Source organism: Hetaerina americana, unplaced genomic scaffold, assembly GCF_022747635.1.
Source record: "Hetaerina americana unplaced genomic scaffold, ioHetAmer1.1.p SCAF_7, whole genome shotgun sequence".
Classification (NCBI taxonomy): Eukaryota; Metazoa; Arthropoda; class Insecta; order Odonata; family Calopterygidae; genus Hetaerina; species Hetaerina americana.
Window position 1 is genome coordinate 75,020,162 of NW_027287316.1, and position 15,557 is coordinate 75,035,718.

Here is a 15,557-nt window from a genome sequence, read left to right on the forward strand (position 1 = left end):
TTTAAAGGTGTCATTCTGTACAAGAAAAATTAAGGAAAAATGCATATTTCATCCGCATCAACTACTGAATGAATGGCATCATTAGTTAGTGCAGATCAGATAGGCTTCCTTTATCTCTTCCTTTTTTTAGCCGCGGTTACTAATTTGATGCCAATTTCCTAAGTGTCAGCATTTTCTTTTCATTTTCCGCTCTTGATATCCGTTTCACTCTTGTTTAATATACTTGATTTTTTTTAAGAATAGCAATAAGGTTTCTTTTTTCTGCACGGTCTCTTTAAATTTGATAATGATGGCGATCCTCCAAGAATTAGAAACACATAAATTTTCATTACCTTATATTATATGATTTTTTGTAACTTCCAATATTACATGCAGGGTACATGGGCGCAAATCACCGCGTATTGTCCAGGGAATGCGTATTGTGCAGGCCTGGTGCGGATGCACCCCATGCCACTCACCTTAATGGTTGTTTGCGGGGTATTATTCAGATGTGTAAAATTAATTTAGTGAAATGTACATTTGTTCAAAGAAATGACTTAATGGGGATCGAGTTGGTGCGTTGGCTTAAGTACTGGCTGTCCACCCAGAGGGTCCGGGTTCGAATCCTGGAGGTGGAAAATTTTTAATCAGCAGTATCCCGATCCCTACGTGGGGCTCTTTGTGGAGAGTACTTTAAGTGAATCCGTCGGATACTTTGTTAAGCTGTAGACCTCTTGGCGCCTTTCGTTAAGAGTAGGCTAACCCCGATGCCAGGTTTCTCTCCACCCTTCCTCCATTCCCATCCATCCCTAATGGTACAAGTGACCTCAGCTGTCCTCCGTCTCCTCTAAAGCTTCCACTACTCCTGAATGTGATGTACGTCCGCCATTTTACAAGCTCGACACCTTCTATTCATTTTGTCTTCCTTGGGAAATAAACCTGCTTGAACCCTATCCACTTCAACGAGACGTAAACAACCTTTCATCGCGTAGGAGTAGCGAAAAGAGACGAAGATTCTGACGAGGTGATTCCTTCACGCCCGATACTGATTAAGCGGTTTCTACGGGGCAAGGGATGGACAGAGGGAGAGAGAGAGTGCCCAGCCCAACTCCCCTAGAGACACCCAAAACCCAAACGACACCCAACGAAGCACATTACCCGTGCGGGCATCTCTTGTCACTGGAACAGGTATCCCCACCAAAACACCACCCGTTCAAACTACCATTGTCGCCGGAAGAATATTTTTTTTCAACCCCGTCCATCTCCGAAACCCCTACCATTGTTCTTGCGTAAGATTTATTTTCCCGAGGCAAACAGATGAATGCTCACGTGCGATGCAAAGGCATCTTTACATCGTCTCCCTTCCCCAGAGGCAACGCGGATGGCGAGGACGCAGAGAAACGAAGTGAAAGGAGTGGAGCGAACCTCATCTGCGCAGGGGAATGAAACGAACGGCGGGGAGAAAATGACAATCGCGAACACGAAAGTGATTGCCTCCGTAGAGATAGGATTGGAGAAAGGAGGATGTACGCACGTGTACGTGCGCGAGAATTTGAAAAAGAGAATGACTTTTCCAGCAATTCCCACTGTTCCCAAAACGATTCGTTGACGTTGAAAATAGATCCATCTGCGCTCCTTCCTGCTCCCCTATTCCAATTCATCGTTCGGAGCGTCGTTTTCCTTTATAATTACATCTCCCGTACGTTAAGGAAAAAAGGAGCAATGCAAACAGACACTATATGTATACTCTCATTCCTCCGGCACCAGAAGTTTTGATCGAGCCACCGTGATTGAGGTAGTATGTTAGGCGCACGTGCTCGACTCCCAACTGTATCCAAGCCCGGCTGGTGAAGTCACGGATCTGCATATCTCATCGACCATTTTTTAAAGTTCGATTAAATTGAGCGCTTACGTATCACGAAATGGATTTAGACGGACCACAATTCTCCGAAATAATGTCCCTTCCCTTTAGTCATCGTAGAAGAATCTCTCTTAAGGGAGAACGTCCGCCAACCGGCATTGCCCTTGGCTAAGAAATGAATCCTATCCTCACTCAAAAGCATCTTAGCATGAAATATTTTTTTCATTGTCCCATGCTACATTCAGTTTGAAATTACATGTATCGTAATCAATCTGTGCTCCGTCGTCACTCGATCCCTAGAATTTGATCACAGACAAACAAATGATGTGCTTCATGTTTTTCTCCACAAAATAGCTTCGTAGTAAAAACCAATTACCGTCATAAAAACTATCAGAAAACTTAACCCACTTCTTTATTCACCTCCGCACCATTCCGATGATCCCCCTTGATCGGGATGGGGCGGAGGCTAGCGTACTGGCTTCCCACATTGAGGACCCGGGTTTGAATCGTAGAGGCGACAGATATCTTTAAGTGCTATCCAGATATCCCCTATCTTCTACAGAACTTGGAGTCATGATATGGCATTGTTAATCAATAAATTTTTTAGTTGAGTACAGGTGGTTTGACACAGTGGCCCAGCAAAAAATGTTTAGAGATTTTTCCAAATCAAAGAGTAACAAACAATCTCGTCAGTTTTTCTCAGTGAAATTTATTTCTTATATAATTTCCTCAGTAATTGTGTAACATAGAACCGAATTCATTTGAATGTTTGCACATTATTTTACTCATTAGTGAGTATCAAACTTTTTGAAAAATGTTTTTTGCCATTTTATAGCCTTCGAATTTCAATGCGTAATTTTGTTTAAGTTTCATTATAAATGCAATGTATTTCAAACTTAAGTTAGTTGCACTTATTCGTCTATAATACGTTACAACTTATCAGTGGAGATCGGGATGGTGCGGGGGCTAACGAATTGGCTTCCAACCGAGAGGATCCGGGTTCGACTCCCGGAGTCGGCAGATATTTTTCAGGGCTATCCCGATCGTTACTTATGGTACCTTGTGGCGAGCACTTAAGGGTGAGTACGCCGTCCGTCGGATGGGACGTTAAATTCTGTGAATCCTTGGTGCATCCCGTTAAGAGTAGGCTAATGCCGACGCCGGGTTTCTCTCCATCCTTCATCCTTACCCATCCATCTCTAATGGTACGCAGATTACCTCAGCTGCCCTCCGCCTCCCCTAAATCTACGACTACCCCAAATAGAAATACGAAGTTGAATTATGAACTGAGAATCATCAACGCTTGAATTGGTTTGGAATTCTTCAAAAGAAGTTGATACTTGGAGAAATCTAACCATTAAGTTCACAAAACGTGTCAAAGATAACTACGAATGGAAACATGGGCTTTCACTACCAACTGATAAAATTTCAACTATGTCATTTTTAACTTAATCTAATTTACAAAATGTATCAAGACACTCAAAAGAGATAAAATTTACATGGAGTATTTTTGGGTTGTCTTCAGGAAAAATGGACAAATATTTAGAGAATGCACGTAAAAAAAGTTCACATTTTATTTACGTTTTCTTCATTACTTTCAATTTAGTCCAAATTTCCAAGGATACTTAAGGGACAGTCAATTGAAAAAGTAACAGTTTTTAGCAAAGTGGGTCACCATGGGAATCCTTGATGATTTAATTACTCTGCCGCTCAGCTTCATTGATTCAATTGCTTAAAAGAGAAGAATAACGGAATTTGTTCTCATTCTTTTTTCTTCCGCTTCGTTTATTTTGGCGTGCTACACGACGGAGCTTGGTTATATGTACATATGTTCTAGGAACACCGAATGACCCTCGCTGTAACATTCAGAGATGTAAATGGCCTCCTCGGGGATTAAGAATTCCGTCGAGTCGGTTCACACTCATCCCCCTCATCCAAAAAACACGAGTGGGAAGCGGGCTTGGCACGACGACGAAATCCGTTGTCACCCCATGGGGAAACTAAGCCGACTCCTTTCCTTCATATTACGCGGAAAAGGCCCGCAGCGGGACGCCCTAAAGGCGCCATCCTCTCCTACCCCTCCCGGACTCATTCTCCCTTCTCGCCCGCAAAAAAAACACACGAACTACGAGCCATGCGCAATTTCCCTTTCCGCCAAAGAAAACAAAAGTTTACACCCCGACGGTGGTACGTAATTCGATACAGTCACACAAGAGGGAGACGAAAAACCGCGAAATGAAAAGTCCGCAAAACTTCCCTCCAGAGGACGGGAATTCCCTTCAACTTCCCCCTACTTTCCCATCCTCCAATCTCCCACATGGCGTCTCCTTTTGTCGGGACATGAGCCCATTAGTTGCTCCCGCCCCCTTCCCCAACGGGGGAGGAAGGTTACAGACCGCAAGGGCACTCTTTGCACTGCCCACGGGCCACGATATCCGGTTTTACGTTGTCACCCGCCTCCTCTCTTCCCCCCCCCTTCCGCCCCCTCCCTCCCCACGAAACCCAAGGGAGAGAGACAGCGACAACGAAAGCGTGACGTGTCCACCTCCCGTGGGAGGACGATCGAGAAAGGGAGAGAGAGAGAAAAAAATATCGTCACGTCTCTTAAGTTTTTTTTTCCCAGGGCGATAAAAAGACGGGACGTGGAAGGAAAGCCTTGAAAATGAAACGAGTATGTTTGGAAGAGCGTACATGGGAATGAAATGCCCACAGCACTTGGATAATTACTTAAAAAGGATTGGAGTACCAAATATTTCTTCCCGGAGGTGCCCCGAAGGGATGGATTAAGGATACAATGTGACTCGTAGTAGTAGTAGTTTTGAGGGGAGGCGACCGACAGCCAAGGTCATTTGCGCCATAGGGGATGGATAGGAAAGGATGAAGGGTGGAGAGAAACCCGGCGTCGGCATTAGCCTACTCTTAACGAAAGGCGCCAAGCAGTCCGCAGCTTAACGTCCCATCCGACGGACGGCGTACTCACTCAAAGTGCCCTCCACAAAGCACCTCAAGTAGGGATCGAGATACCTCTGAAAAATATTCAACACCGCCGGGATTTGAACCCGGGCCCTCTGGGTGGGAAGCCAGTACGCTAGCCCCCGCACCATCTCGATCCCGATGTGACTCGTTTAAACACCTTCGGCTATATATATACATATATATATATACATATATATATATATATATACATATATATATATATATATACATATATATATATATATATATATATATATATATATATATATATATATATATGTACACATACATACATATACACAAACACACACATTCAAACACAAAATCCCGCCACATTGGTAACAAATATTCATTCACATGGCAATAGATATAAAGAAAAGGGACAGAAACACAAAGAAAGGACGAACACAGGAGAGGTGAGGAAAGCGGAATCAAGCAGATCAGAAGTGTAAAAATATTTTACTTGACCGGGACTTGAACACCGGATCTTAAACTTGCCGGGTGGATGCTCTAACCACTTGATCTATCGAGGAAACGTAATGCACACTGAGATCTGTGGGTATAATATGCCACCAAATGCCCTGATTCTTTTTCCTTTTATCTATTTTCATGTTGAATGAATATATATATATATATATATGGTTATATATATATATATATATATATATATATATATATATATATATAACCATAAACACAGTAATCAACCCGAAGGTCGGTTTGGTAGGTGACGGCAGAGTTCCCCCAGTACTAAGTCCTATACGGCGTGTGAAAATTCACACATCAGGGTAGGGGGGCCAGTTCCTTTCCCTGTGACGGTTATGGTTTCCCTCGTACCCGAAAAATCACTTTAGCTTGGGTGGAGCTGCCCAGAGTGCCTTGCCCGGGAATCGAACCCGGGACCCTCTAGTCACCAGTCCAACGCTGTACCCACTGGACTACCGGGACCCACGACTACATGTACGAGTATGTATATATATATATATATATATATATATATATATATATATATATATCTATATATATATATTATACATTAATATACATATGGTTAGTATATATTTTTGTGGATATATACATATGTATTTATATACATACATATGCATAGATATATATGTATACATATATATGCATGAGTGTCCTTTTACGAATATTTTATTTTATTCAGTGTTGTGCCGTCCAAATGTTATGTTGCTCTCGTGAGTGTATTTGCGTCCATCCAAAAACTTAACTTAACCGGTAGATTACCTAATAATAATAATTATATATATATATATTTATTTATTTATACAAATAAAGCAGAATTTTTTAAATATAAATGCAATACTTCATTCTCCATGATAATTAACAAGAATCACCAATTTTACCGTTGGATATCTACATAAATATTTACCGTAGGATTCCCAACTGAGATATGGAAATGAAAATTTTCAAGATTGAACAAGCATGAGTTATTTTCCAGTCGTTCTTGAATTAAGAACTATATAACACCAAAACAAAAATAAGACTGAAAGAAGTAGTACGGGAAGCAGAAAGAAAAATCCGACTGAAAATTGTAAGACCTAATGTACATATAGAAAAGGCCTTGTAAATGCATAGATAGAAGAATTAAAATTATTTTTTAATGACTATAGAAAGTACTGCTCCTGCATCTTCCTTTCCTATTTCTATAGACGTGAACGATTGAGATCAATGATAAAAGGACAATCCAAGGGTAGCTCCAGATAGCGAAGATACCTGTATGGACGAAGCGGTAGCAAGCCCAGAGAGGGGAATCAATTTTTTTAATAATGCGACCAGCTACAGTTTCCATTGGAAAGCTGCGCCTAATTAGAGATCGCCCAGTCGTGTGTGTTTTTGGGGAACAAATATGTGTTTTCCTCCCACCTACAATACCCTCCACGACACTCAAATCACACGGCACTCCAACTTTGTAAATAACTCCCTTTCCCTCGATCCTTGTATCAAGTCACTTTATCCACTCCACTTTTACTTTCAGTAAAATGTGCGCAGAGATACAATGGGTGGGTATCTCAGGTTATTTTGCGCGCGTGGATAATAGGGGTATATTTCCATCACCTTGCCGTCAACTGCTGACTTTATATGATGGCGTATCAAACCTCTCCAGGATATGAAAACATGAACGTTTATTTGGAGTTAAATGATTAATTAGAGATGCTTCTTCAACCCCAAAACTGTGCATATAAATAAATATTAGGGACAATATTCCTCTATTCAAAGAACATTAAGTCTACTTTTTTATTTTCTATTCATAAAAACGCTCAGAAGACCTAAGGTAAGAAGGCAGACACTAAACCCACTTGCGGACTAATAGGGTCATCCTAGAGGCCACAAACACTTAAAATCTAAGGGAAGAATAACAACCACACGTAAAGCTTGTAATATAAAATAATGAAAAAGACGGTTGAACAATAAAATTAAGGGTGGAAGGGGGGGCATTGAGATATACATAATTGTCTCATACCTGGTCTTCTTGTGTATGCATGTATGTGCATTATAAGAGTGACCGTTGACCAGACTTGACCGTTACCACCAGGACAATTGCCTAATGGCAACGAGATTTATATAATGATAATAATACAAGGTGTGATCAAAAAAAGACAGGATTGATTTTATAACTTGCTTATTTCGACGGATACAGCTTAATCGAACTTGTCACCCTCAAAGTACATGCCTTGGCTGACGACACACCTTTGCCAACATTTTTTCCAACTCTTGAACCCTGCCTAGTGAGCCGCCTTAGGGATCCTCTTCAGGTCCACCGTACAATTAGCTTTAATGTCCGCAATAGAGTCGGATCGGCGCCCTTTTAAGGTAGATTTTAACTTTGAAAACAAAAACAGAAGGCTGATGGACCCAGTCTGGAGAGTAGGTTGGCTGCGGGATCACGGAAGTTCCGGTTCTGGCAAAATACTCCGTCAGGATCAGCGCCGTGTGAGCCGGTGCGTCATAAAATAAGTCTGGTATTTTTTTGATCACACCTTGAATACGGTCAGGAACTTGGAACAGCTTTCCCCAAACCCACACATCCGATGATCCAATGACTTTAATATAAACTAATAATGCAGGAATTTCACCTTCTGAATTTCGCGATGTCAGTTTATCACGATAAGCCCCCAATTTTTGAAATGTGAGCACCACGTGTTTTAGGAAGAGTGGAATTAGTGCGACATTGAACCTCATCATGTGAATTGGAGGCACACAGGTTGAAGGTTCGAAGGGCGAGTCCTCACATCGCAATATACCCTACGTTATGTGAAAATCTCTCTTTTATGGAAAGGAGAAATGTTTCTAGCCTAGTAGTACATGTGGTTTACCATAAACTGTAGATCTAAGGAAATCATACAAATACATAAAAATACGTTCCGTTCCAGCAAGGAGTTTACCGGGACATCGCTAGGATTTCAGCCCGGAAACCTACGGACAGCATAAAGGCAACCTGTCAATCACCCTTATTGTCCAATTATTGATAGCCTCAAATATTTTATCATTCTCGAATGCTTTTCTGTCTCATAGTACTCTTATTACTGCCGTACTCGAACATCAATTTCCTCTATCCTCGTTTTTGTATTTTCCACGAAGAAATAAATCCCGTTTTCATTGTCGGAAAAGTACAAAAAGCGACACTGAAAAAAAATCTAGCGACTAATTACTCCATCAAGAACTTATTAGCAGCTATGACATCTCTAAATTATGTTAAGTATCTGCCCAGCATTTAAATGTTTTTATTTTTTCACAACAGCAGTAAAACTAGTAATGGAAATAAATAAATGTCTCATTGTCAAAGCACGTGAATTAAATTCACGATTCTCAATGTCGATTTTGAACATCCGCTAGCTTTTGCAAAGTTCTCGATCCTTAATAGTTTTGGCCGTAATCTCCCAAAAGGGTGCCGCCGAAGTTTCCCTTCGCCCTAGTTACGACACTGCCTGTAGATATACAAAGCGTATCACCGTTGGTTCTCTTTGTGATTCACGCTCATTAACGAAAGGCTCGGAATAATCCCTATGATCGTGCGTAACCACCTTTTTATTTAATCCTTATTTTTTTCCGGCATCCACAAAACTGTTCGAAATTACGCGCTCAAAAAACTCTGAAATGCTCTCCGGGGCAAAAAAAAGTTTTTTTTTTACAAAAATGAAACGTTTCCTCCGTGAATGATTTCTGTAAGAGAAAATTTCATTGGGAGGGGGGAGTTCTTTGCGAAAAAAATAAGTTGCGAAATTTTTTTATCTTTTTCCTATGGCAGTCGAGTGCGAATAAATATCTAAGCAAAACCGAAGAGTTTACGGTGTTCTTTTTTCTACGTATAAAAAGTGAGCTCCCAACAAGGTTGCTACCTGAGAGCTCAATGAACTCCGGGCATGATATACCCAGGAAGGAAGGGAGGGCCTTTTTAAAAAGTCATAAAAAACATTCCTGCAAAATTTAATTACGTATTTAGTGCATTGAAAGGTACTTTCACGCAAACTATCGACCTATGAAATGAAATTTTTCTGCAACGTTACGTCACGTTAACTAACCCCTAGTTTCTGTACCATTAGCATCGCCCGCAATACCCAAAATAAACTTTTTATGCAGTAGCGAAGGTTAGATTTGATATTTTATAGATTATAAACCTCAACATAATGTATATCCATCCAAATTATGCGTACATTTTCATTTAGTGCTTCAAGCAGCAAATATATTCCAATAATCAGCTAACTTGCCGACAGCAAATTGCTTTCACTAATTACCCAATTATAAGGTAATACGTACTGCGTGGTGACTCTATTGGTACTTGAAGGGAGCGCAAAAGCCAACATGGCACTTGCCTCCATAAAATTGTACACCATCGTACTTTCTCGACAGTAAAGCCAATAAAATGTCATTCGTGTTTTTCCGAATGAAATTAATCCTAAGGCTCGCCTTTCACTGCAGATTTCCATAAGGCATTCGTTTCACGCCAAAGACTAATTAATAAAAATTGTACTAACCTTGAGTATACATTCAGCACTTGATGCTTCAAATACACAACAGCGGGAAAAAAAAGATTTGCATATCTTACCCCCTCATCCAAACATATCCCATTCTTCCTCTCTTTTAAGTAATATAAAATCTATTATCTAAATCCGAAAACTATCAATGCGCGTACTTTGTCAAAGGTTTTTTAACTGATGCCAGACGTTCCTGATTACAAAAGAAAGAAAAAAGTCAATATAAGAAAATCAAGGATTTTCCAAATAAATACATCATTGAGGGTGTCCTTTGCAAAATTTCTAAAAGACTCTTAAATGTTTACAAAGCAAAAATGCCCAATAGTTTACTGAACTGCGAACTTTTATAAAAATATATTTCCAGTCAATGAATAGTGTCAAATTCAACTAGTTATGGGCTTAGGACATTTTAAGAGCTGAATGCTATTCCTATCTTACCGTTGGAAATAACAACATCCAAGAACTGAGTACAAGTCGTTTCTGCTTCCATTTGAATTTATTCCAGGCTTAAAAATAAATAATGATTAAATAAACACACAGAAATATGTATGTAGGAATATATGTGTGAAGATATGGGTTTATTAATGTGAAGTTTTAGTTTTTCAGTCCATAATCGCCATTCATGATTTTGGAGATGCTGAACATTTATAACAGCTCTGATGAGCCTCTTCCTCAAAAAAAAATCTGTTCGTGTACAATAAGAAATAACATTTTAGCTCAAAAGATGCTTGTAATGAGAATGTTTAAATGCTGATTCCTATACAAGTTATGATCCACACGGATGAGTTTACTAGTATTATTAGTACTTCTTTGATCTCGATCTCCTTTACTCTCTAACCAATGCTAGTTCTATTGATCTCATTGACTTCCTCGCTGGATCTTCTCATCTCTGCCTTCTCTTATGTTGTTCAGAGAGAGGTTCACTTAAATCATGACACATTTTGGATACGCGGAATATATCTGGGATCCTTGAAAGAAAACTTAATAAGGAATCTCAGAAGGTTCAAAAGGAATCGGCTAGGTTCGTTTTAAATTGCAGTGAGAAGAGCGTAAACCTGACAGGTATGTTGGAGGAATTAGGTTGGGAGTTTTTGATTCTCGACGTGAACGAGTAAGACCTTGCTTCAGAAAGGTACAGGACACTTGAGTTTTCTTTCGACCCAAAGGTAATTATTTTGGCACCAAATTATACGCCTAGTTGGATTCGAACACCGGGATAAAACAGAGTTAGACACAGATTCATGTACTCGCTTTTCTCACGATTCACCACCAACATGAAAAAATCGAACCCAAGAGCCTGATTATTAACTTTAAAGACTAACATTTAATAATTAAGTTAAACGCACAATTTATTGGGTGTATTTGTGCGAGTTTTTCGACACCAGCTAATGTATACAGGTATTATAATGTATATATATATAATGTATCATAATGTATTCATGAATTAATATATCTGCATGTATTGATGGTGTCCTAATACCACCCGTCACACACGTTTCCGGTGGCTTGCAAGGATTTTGTAAATATAGATGTTCTTTGATTCTTTTATGAAACAAGGAATGTTCCATTTTGCTAAAAAATTTTAATTCCTCATCTTTCAGTTCAACATACTGCTTAATAAAAAATGGATGGATAAAAAAAACAATAGGAAGGTTAAATAGAAAGATTTTTTTTACGTTTACAAAATTTTAATTAGCTAAAAGTTCGGAGATTCTGAGAAAAATTAATAACCGGCGTGCAAGATCCAATGGAAGCTGAGTTCAGCTCACCAAGATTCCAAGGAAAATTACAAATGATTGTTTTAATAGTTATAAATTACTTCCGCTTACCTAGATCAATATCATAATAAAATTGACAGAACACATAATAATTAATTGGATGGTTGGAAAGGTAAACATTTGTATAAGCAGCCGTTCTCAATAATGTTTGGACTGTTGAAGCTGTCAGAGGAAAACCTCGTACCCACAGCGTAATAAAAGGAAAACTCCAAGTAAACTGGACGTTCAATAAGCCAACAAAACACTTATATCCAGCTATCACGTAAGAAAATCCCTCTTCACCACATGGATGAGCAGCATTCCCTGTCAAGATCACCGTTGGTCGACATACCGAACAAAGAGAACGCAATATTCTATGCAACACTCTCCGGGCGGATTTTTTCCCCGGGAGAATTTTTCCACCCTGCGGAGTGGTGTGTCGAGAGTGAGGATATATTTTAACGGGACCACGCGCCTGCGAGGTGAGCTCAGAAGAGTGCGCGGCGTGAACTTTAATAAGAGGGCGGCCATCCTCCATAGGTCAGCCTGCATGCACGTTCTTTCCACTCCCTAGAAGCCTGGATTACGCGAGGAAAGGAAAGATTAAGAGCGAGCGCGCCGCCTACCGGATTGAGTCCACGGATGGCCGGGGGAGAGATGATTAAGTTCGCCGCTTATGTGAGTGCTCTTCTCGCGGTCCCAAGGAAAGAAATCGAAAAGAAAAAAAAAGGTTGGGATGCAGCATCTACAACCCTGTGCGGGCATGGCAATACATGTAAATGCTGCCATTGCAGGGAGACACGGGAAGAATATTTATGCTCCTACTTGAGAATGAAATGCTTCATATTTAGCCCGAGTCTACGAAATTAAATAGAACGAATCTGGGATACATATTTATGTGCTATTTATATTCTATATATAATGTGTATATATATATATATATTTTTTATTATTATTTTATATATTTATATATATATATTATTGTTATTTATTTTATATATATATATATATATATATATATATATATATATATATATATATATATATATATATATATATATATGTCTCTGTCGCGGTAGTCCAGGGGGTTCAGCATTGGACTACTGGCCGGAGGGTCCGGGTTCGATTTCCGGACAAGCCACTCTGGCCACCTGCAGCTCCACCCAAACTATGTGATTTTTCGGATACCAGAACTTCTTGGGAAACCATAACTGGCACCGAGGAAGGATCTGCCCCACTCTCCCTGCCTGCAGAGTGAATTTCACACGCCGACGGACTTAGTATTGGATGAACTCTATCGACACCTACCAAAGAGACCTTCGGGTTGATTACTGCATTTACGGCTATTTTACATACCTGTATAGTTTGAATGAAGTTGCATTTGGATGACTGTAAAGTCGTTCAAATCAAAATACCGACCAAAATGTGACAGAAACCGAGTGAAATGCGAAATGGAACTGCTAATATTCTGAAGTCAGGGCCATTGGCAAATGTTTGAGTGATCATTGAAAGTCAATCATAAGAATCCTAATGAATAACCACTGATAACGGTCTAACGTCACTCAACAGTCGTTGTGAACACATGAAAATCAAAATATGAAATTCTATTACGCTATTGGCGATGAGAAACTTGGCTGAAAGCGAAGAAAAAATACAGAAATCTGACACAAGACGGGGCATGTTGTTAATTTGGTGGGTTCTTTCTACAGATAGGAATGTCAATGAAACTTAACTTCTTTTCTTTCTTATTTTCCTCGTCATTCTCCTCCAATATATTTCGGGATAAATAAGTGTGAACATACAGAACATGTAAATGAAAATTTTTGCTATATCATGTTGGGCACCGTGAGCGGGTTTTGAACACCACTCACGCACAGATTAAAGCTCTTTACCTCTTGACTCTTTCAAATATATTTAATTTCCTGTTATTTTAGAGAATAGGGACGGTTCGGATACTACAAAATCCCTTCGTGGAATCTTTTAAGTAAGCATCTGTCAATGCAAAACTGTATCTCCTAACAGCTCGCACCAGAACAGATACGCGCTAACCGCTGCACCAATTACCTCGTAATTTTATCGTTTTAACCGGAAGGATCCAACTAAAGACCCTTTTAATTGCGTCAGTAATCGTTTCGGAGAACTTCCTGCAAAAATTACGTGCCCGCAGGTGGAACGATGTCGGTTGAGGATCAAAACACACAAGGGATTAAAAAATAAGTATTTCAGCGAATGAGCAAATGAAAGGTTACAATATATCACACACAATTAACTAGATGTCTTTTGTTTCACATGGCTAAAATTACTAACGCTAATAAATCAGGCCGTAACTTAACTTTCAGGAGTACACTTAGTACTTCATAGAACAGTGTATTTCATTGATAATTTATCTCTCATAAAAGTTTAAATTTTGGAAAAAAATAAATAAAGTCTCAGTTACCTCAAGTACGTTAGCTTTCTCCTGGCTTCTCACTCCTTGAAATTCCTCGCTGCGTCGGTTTCAAAACACGTTGTGCGCTTATTCTTTATTCCCAAACCGGCGGAGAGAAAAGAAGACCGAAGAGTCCCGAAGTCGGTGTTTTCGCGGGTGGTCACGTGCTGGCTCGGGAGCGAAAACAAACGCGCTCGGACTGGGTGGGCGCACGCCTTCCTTCCTCTCTGCACTCGGCGAACCTTCCTTCCGTAGAGCAGCCCTTGTACTTTTCCAATTTAGGGCGTATCTCAATAAGAGCCTTCGAATTATATTACTCCTGATATGGAGTACTCGACAGGTGAACAATCGTATCCTCACCGGCCAACTTCCTAGGATAACCTCCTTCCTAACCGACTTCCACGCAACGCCAGCAACGAACAAAAAACTCACACTTCCCGAAGAAAACAATGCAAAATATCCACGTGCCAAAAAACTAAGATTCTTCGGAAACTGCTTGGAATGTGGATATGAGAGGGTTAAAACCAATTCCGCGACACTTTGTTATGCTTCTCAAATTCCGTGATACTTCACGCGACCGGAGAGAAGACGTTGGGTGATACCGCGGTTTCTTCCGGGAAGGGGAACCTTCTTAAAAACGGTATACCCCAAACAACTACGGACTGAGACACAACACGAATGGCTGTGCACACGAAGGATAGAACACACGCACTGAAAGGAAGACAAACTGGGAAGATGTTGAAAAAAAGAAGAGCGAGGAATGCTCCCGCAAGCACACGGCCTTCTCCCGGCTGGAGGAACGGGAGCGAGGCGCTGGAGTAATTCCTGAGGGATCGTCGCCAAGGGAACCAGAGAAGAAATCACTCGCGCACACAACACGGGCAACGCTGGAAGCGCGTCGACAAAAACGTTCCGTTCCGAACTCGACGGCTCTCGCCAAGCGACTGACGGGAGTTTACGAAGGGACTAGCTTACTCTCGCTCCGCTTCCCCCTCTCTTCTACCCGCCCCTTCTTCCCCTACCGTCCCTGGCCACCTCTTATTGGAAGCAGACGCGGCGACGCCGGGCGTAGTGGCACATGGCAACGATCCCAGCATCCTCGAAAACAAAACACGGCCTCAACCCTCACAAGGAATTCTGTATTACCACTCCTCGGACCTGGATTTACGTTTTTTTTATTATTTTTATCTGTTGCGAACAACTACACATGGGAGCACGGGAGGACGAAAAGACGTAATAATTCCGCCGTTGTTTTTGTCTTTTTCCTGTCATTTCGAGGAGACGTTACCGGACGAAAATACGCCCTGTGCCCAAACGAAGCAATGTCACGTTCGTGGCAACGACGAATGAGTGATATCCCAGTCGTGATGCGTGTTTTGATTGCGTCCGACGTGTCCGGAAAGTTTGAAAGCGTCGTTGTGTAAATCTAAATGTATAACATATCGCAAAGGGAGTCAAAAGAAACGCTTTCGTTTTCCATTATCAGTATCATGTGTTTCACAACACATGCGTCAAATTATTATGTAACAATTGTAAAGAAAAAAACATTTGCCAAAAAC

The 15,557-nt window shown here is 40.5% G+C and overlaps 1 protein-coding gene across 1 annotated transcript in view; it reads right to left on the reverse strand.

The window, feature by feature from the left end:
- Positions 1-14,921, reverse strand: part of LOC139696725 (LHFPL tetraspan subfamily member 6 protein-like) — a 964,114-nt gene extending 949,193 nt beyond the window's left edge. Inside the window, exon 1 of the mRNA XM_071595561.1 lies at positions 14,008-14,921. The gene's annotated coding sequence lies outside the window, so the exon portion shown is untranslated. The remainder of the gene's footprint in view (positions 1-14,007) is intronic.
- Between the last annotated feature and the right edge of the window lie 636 nt (positions 14,922-15,557).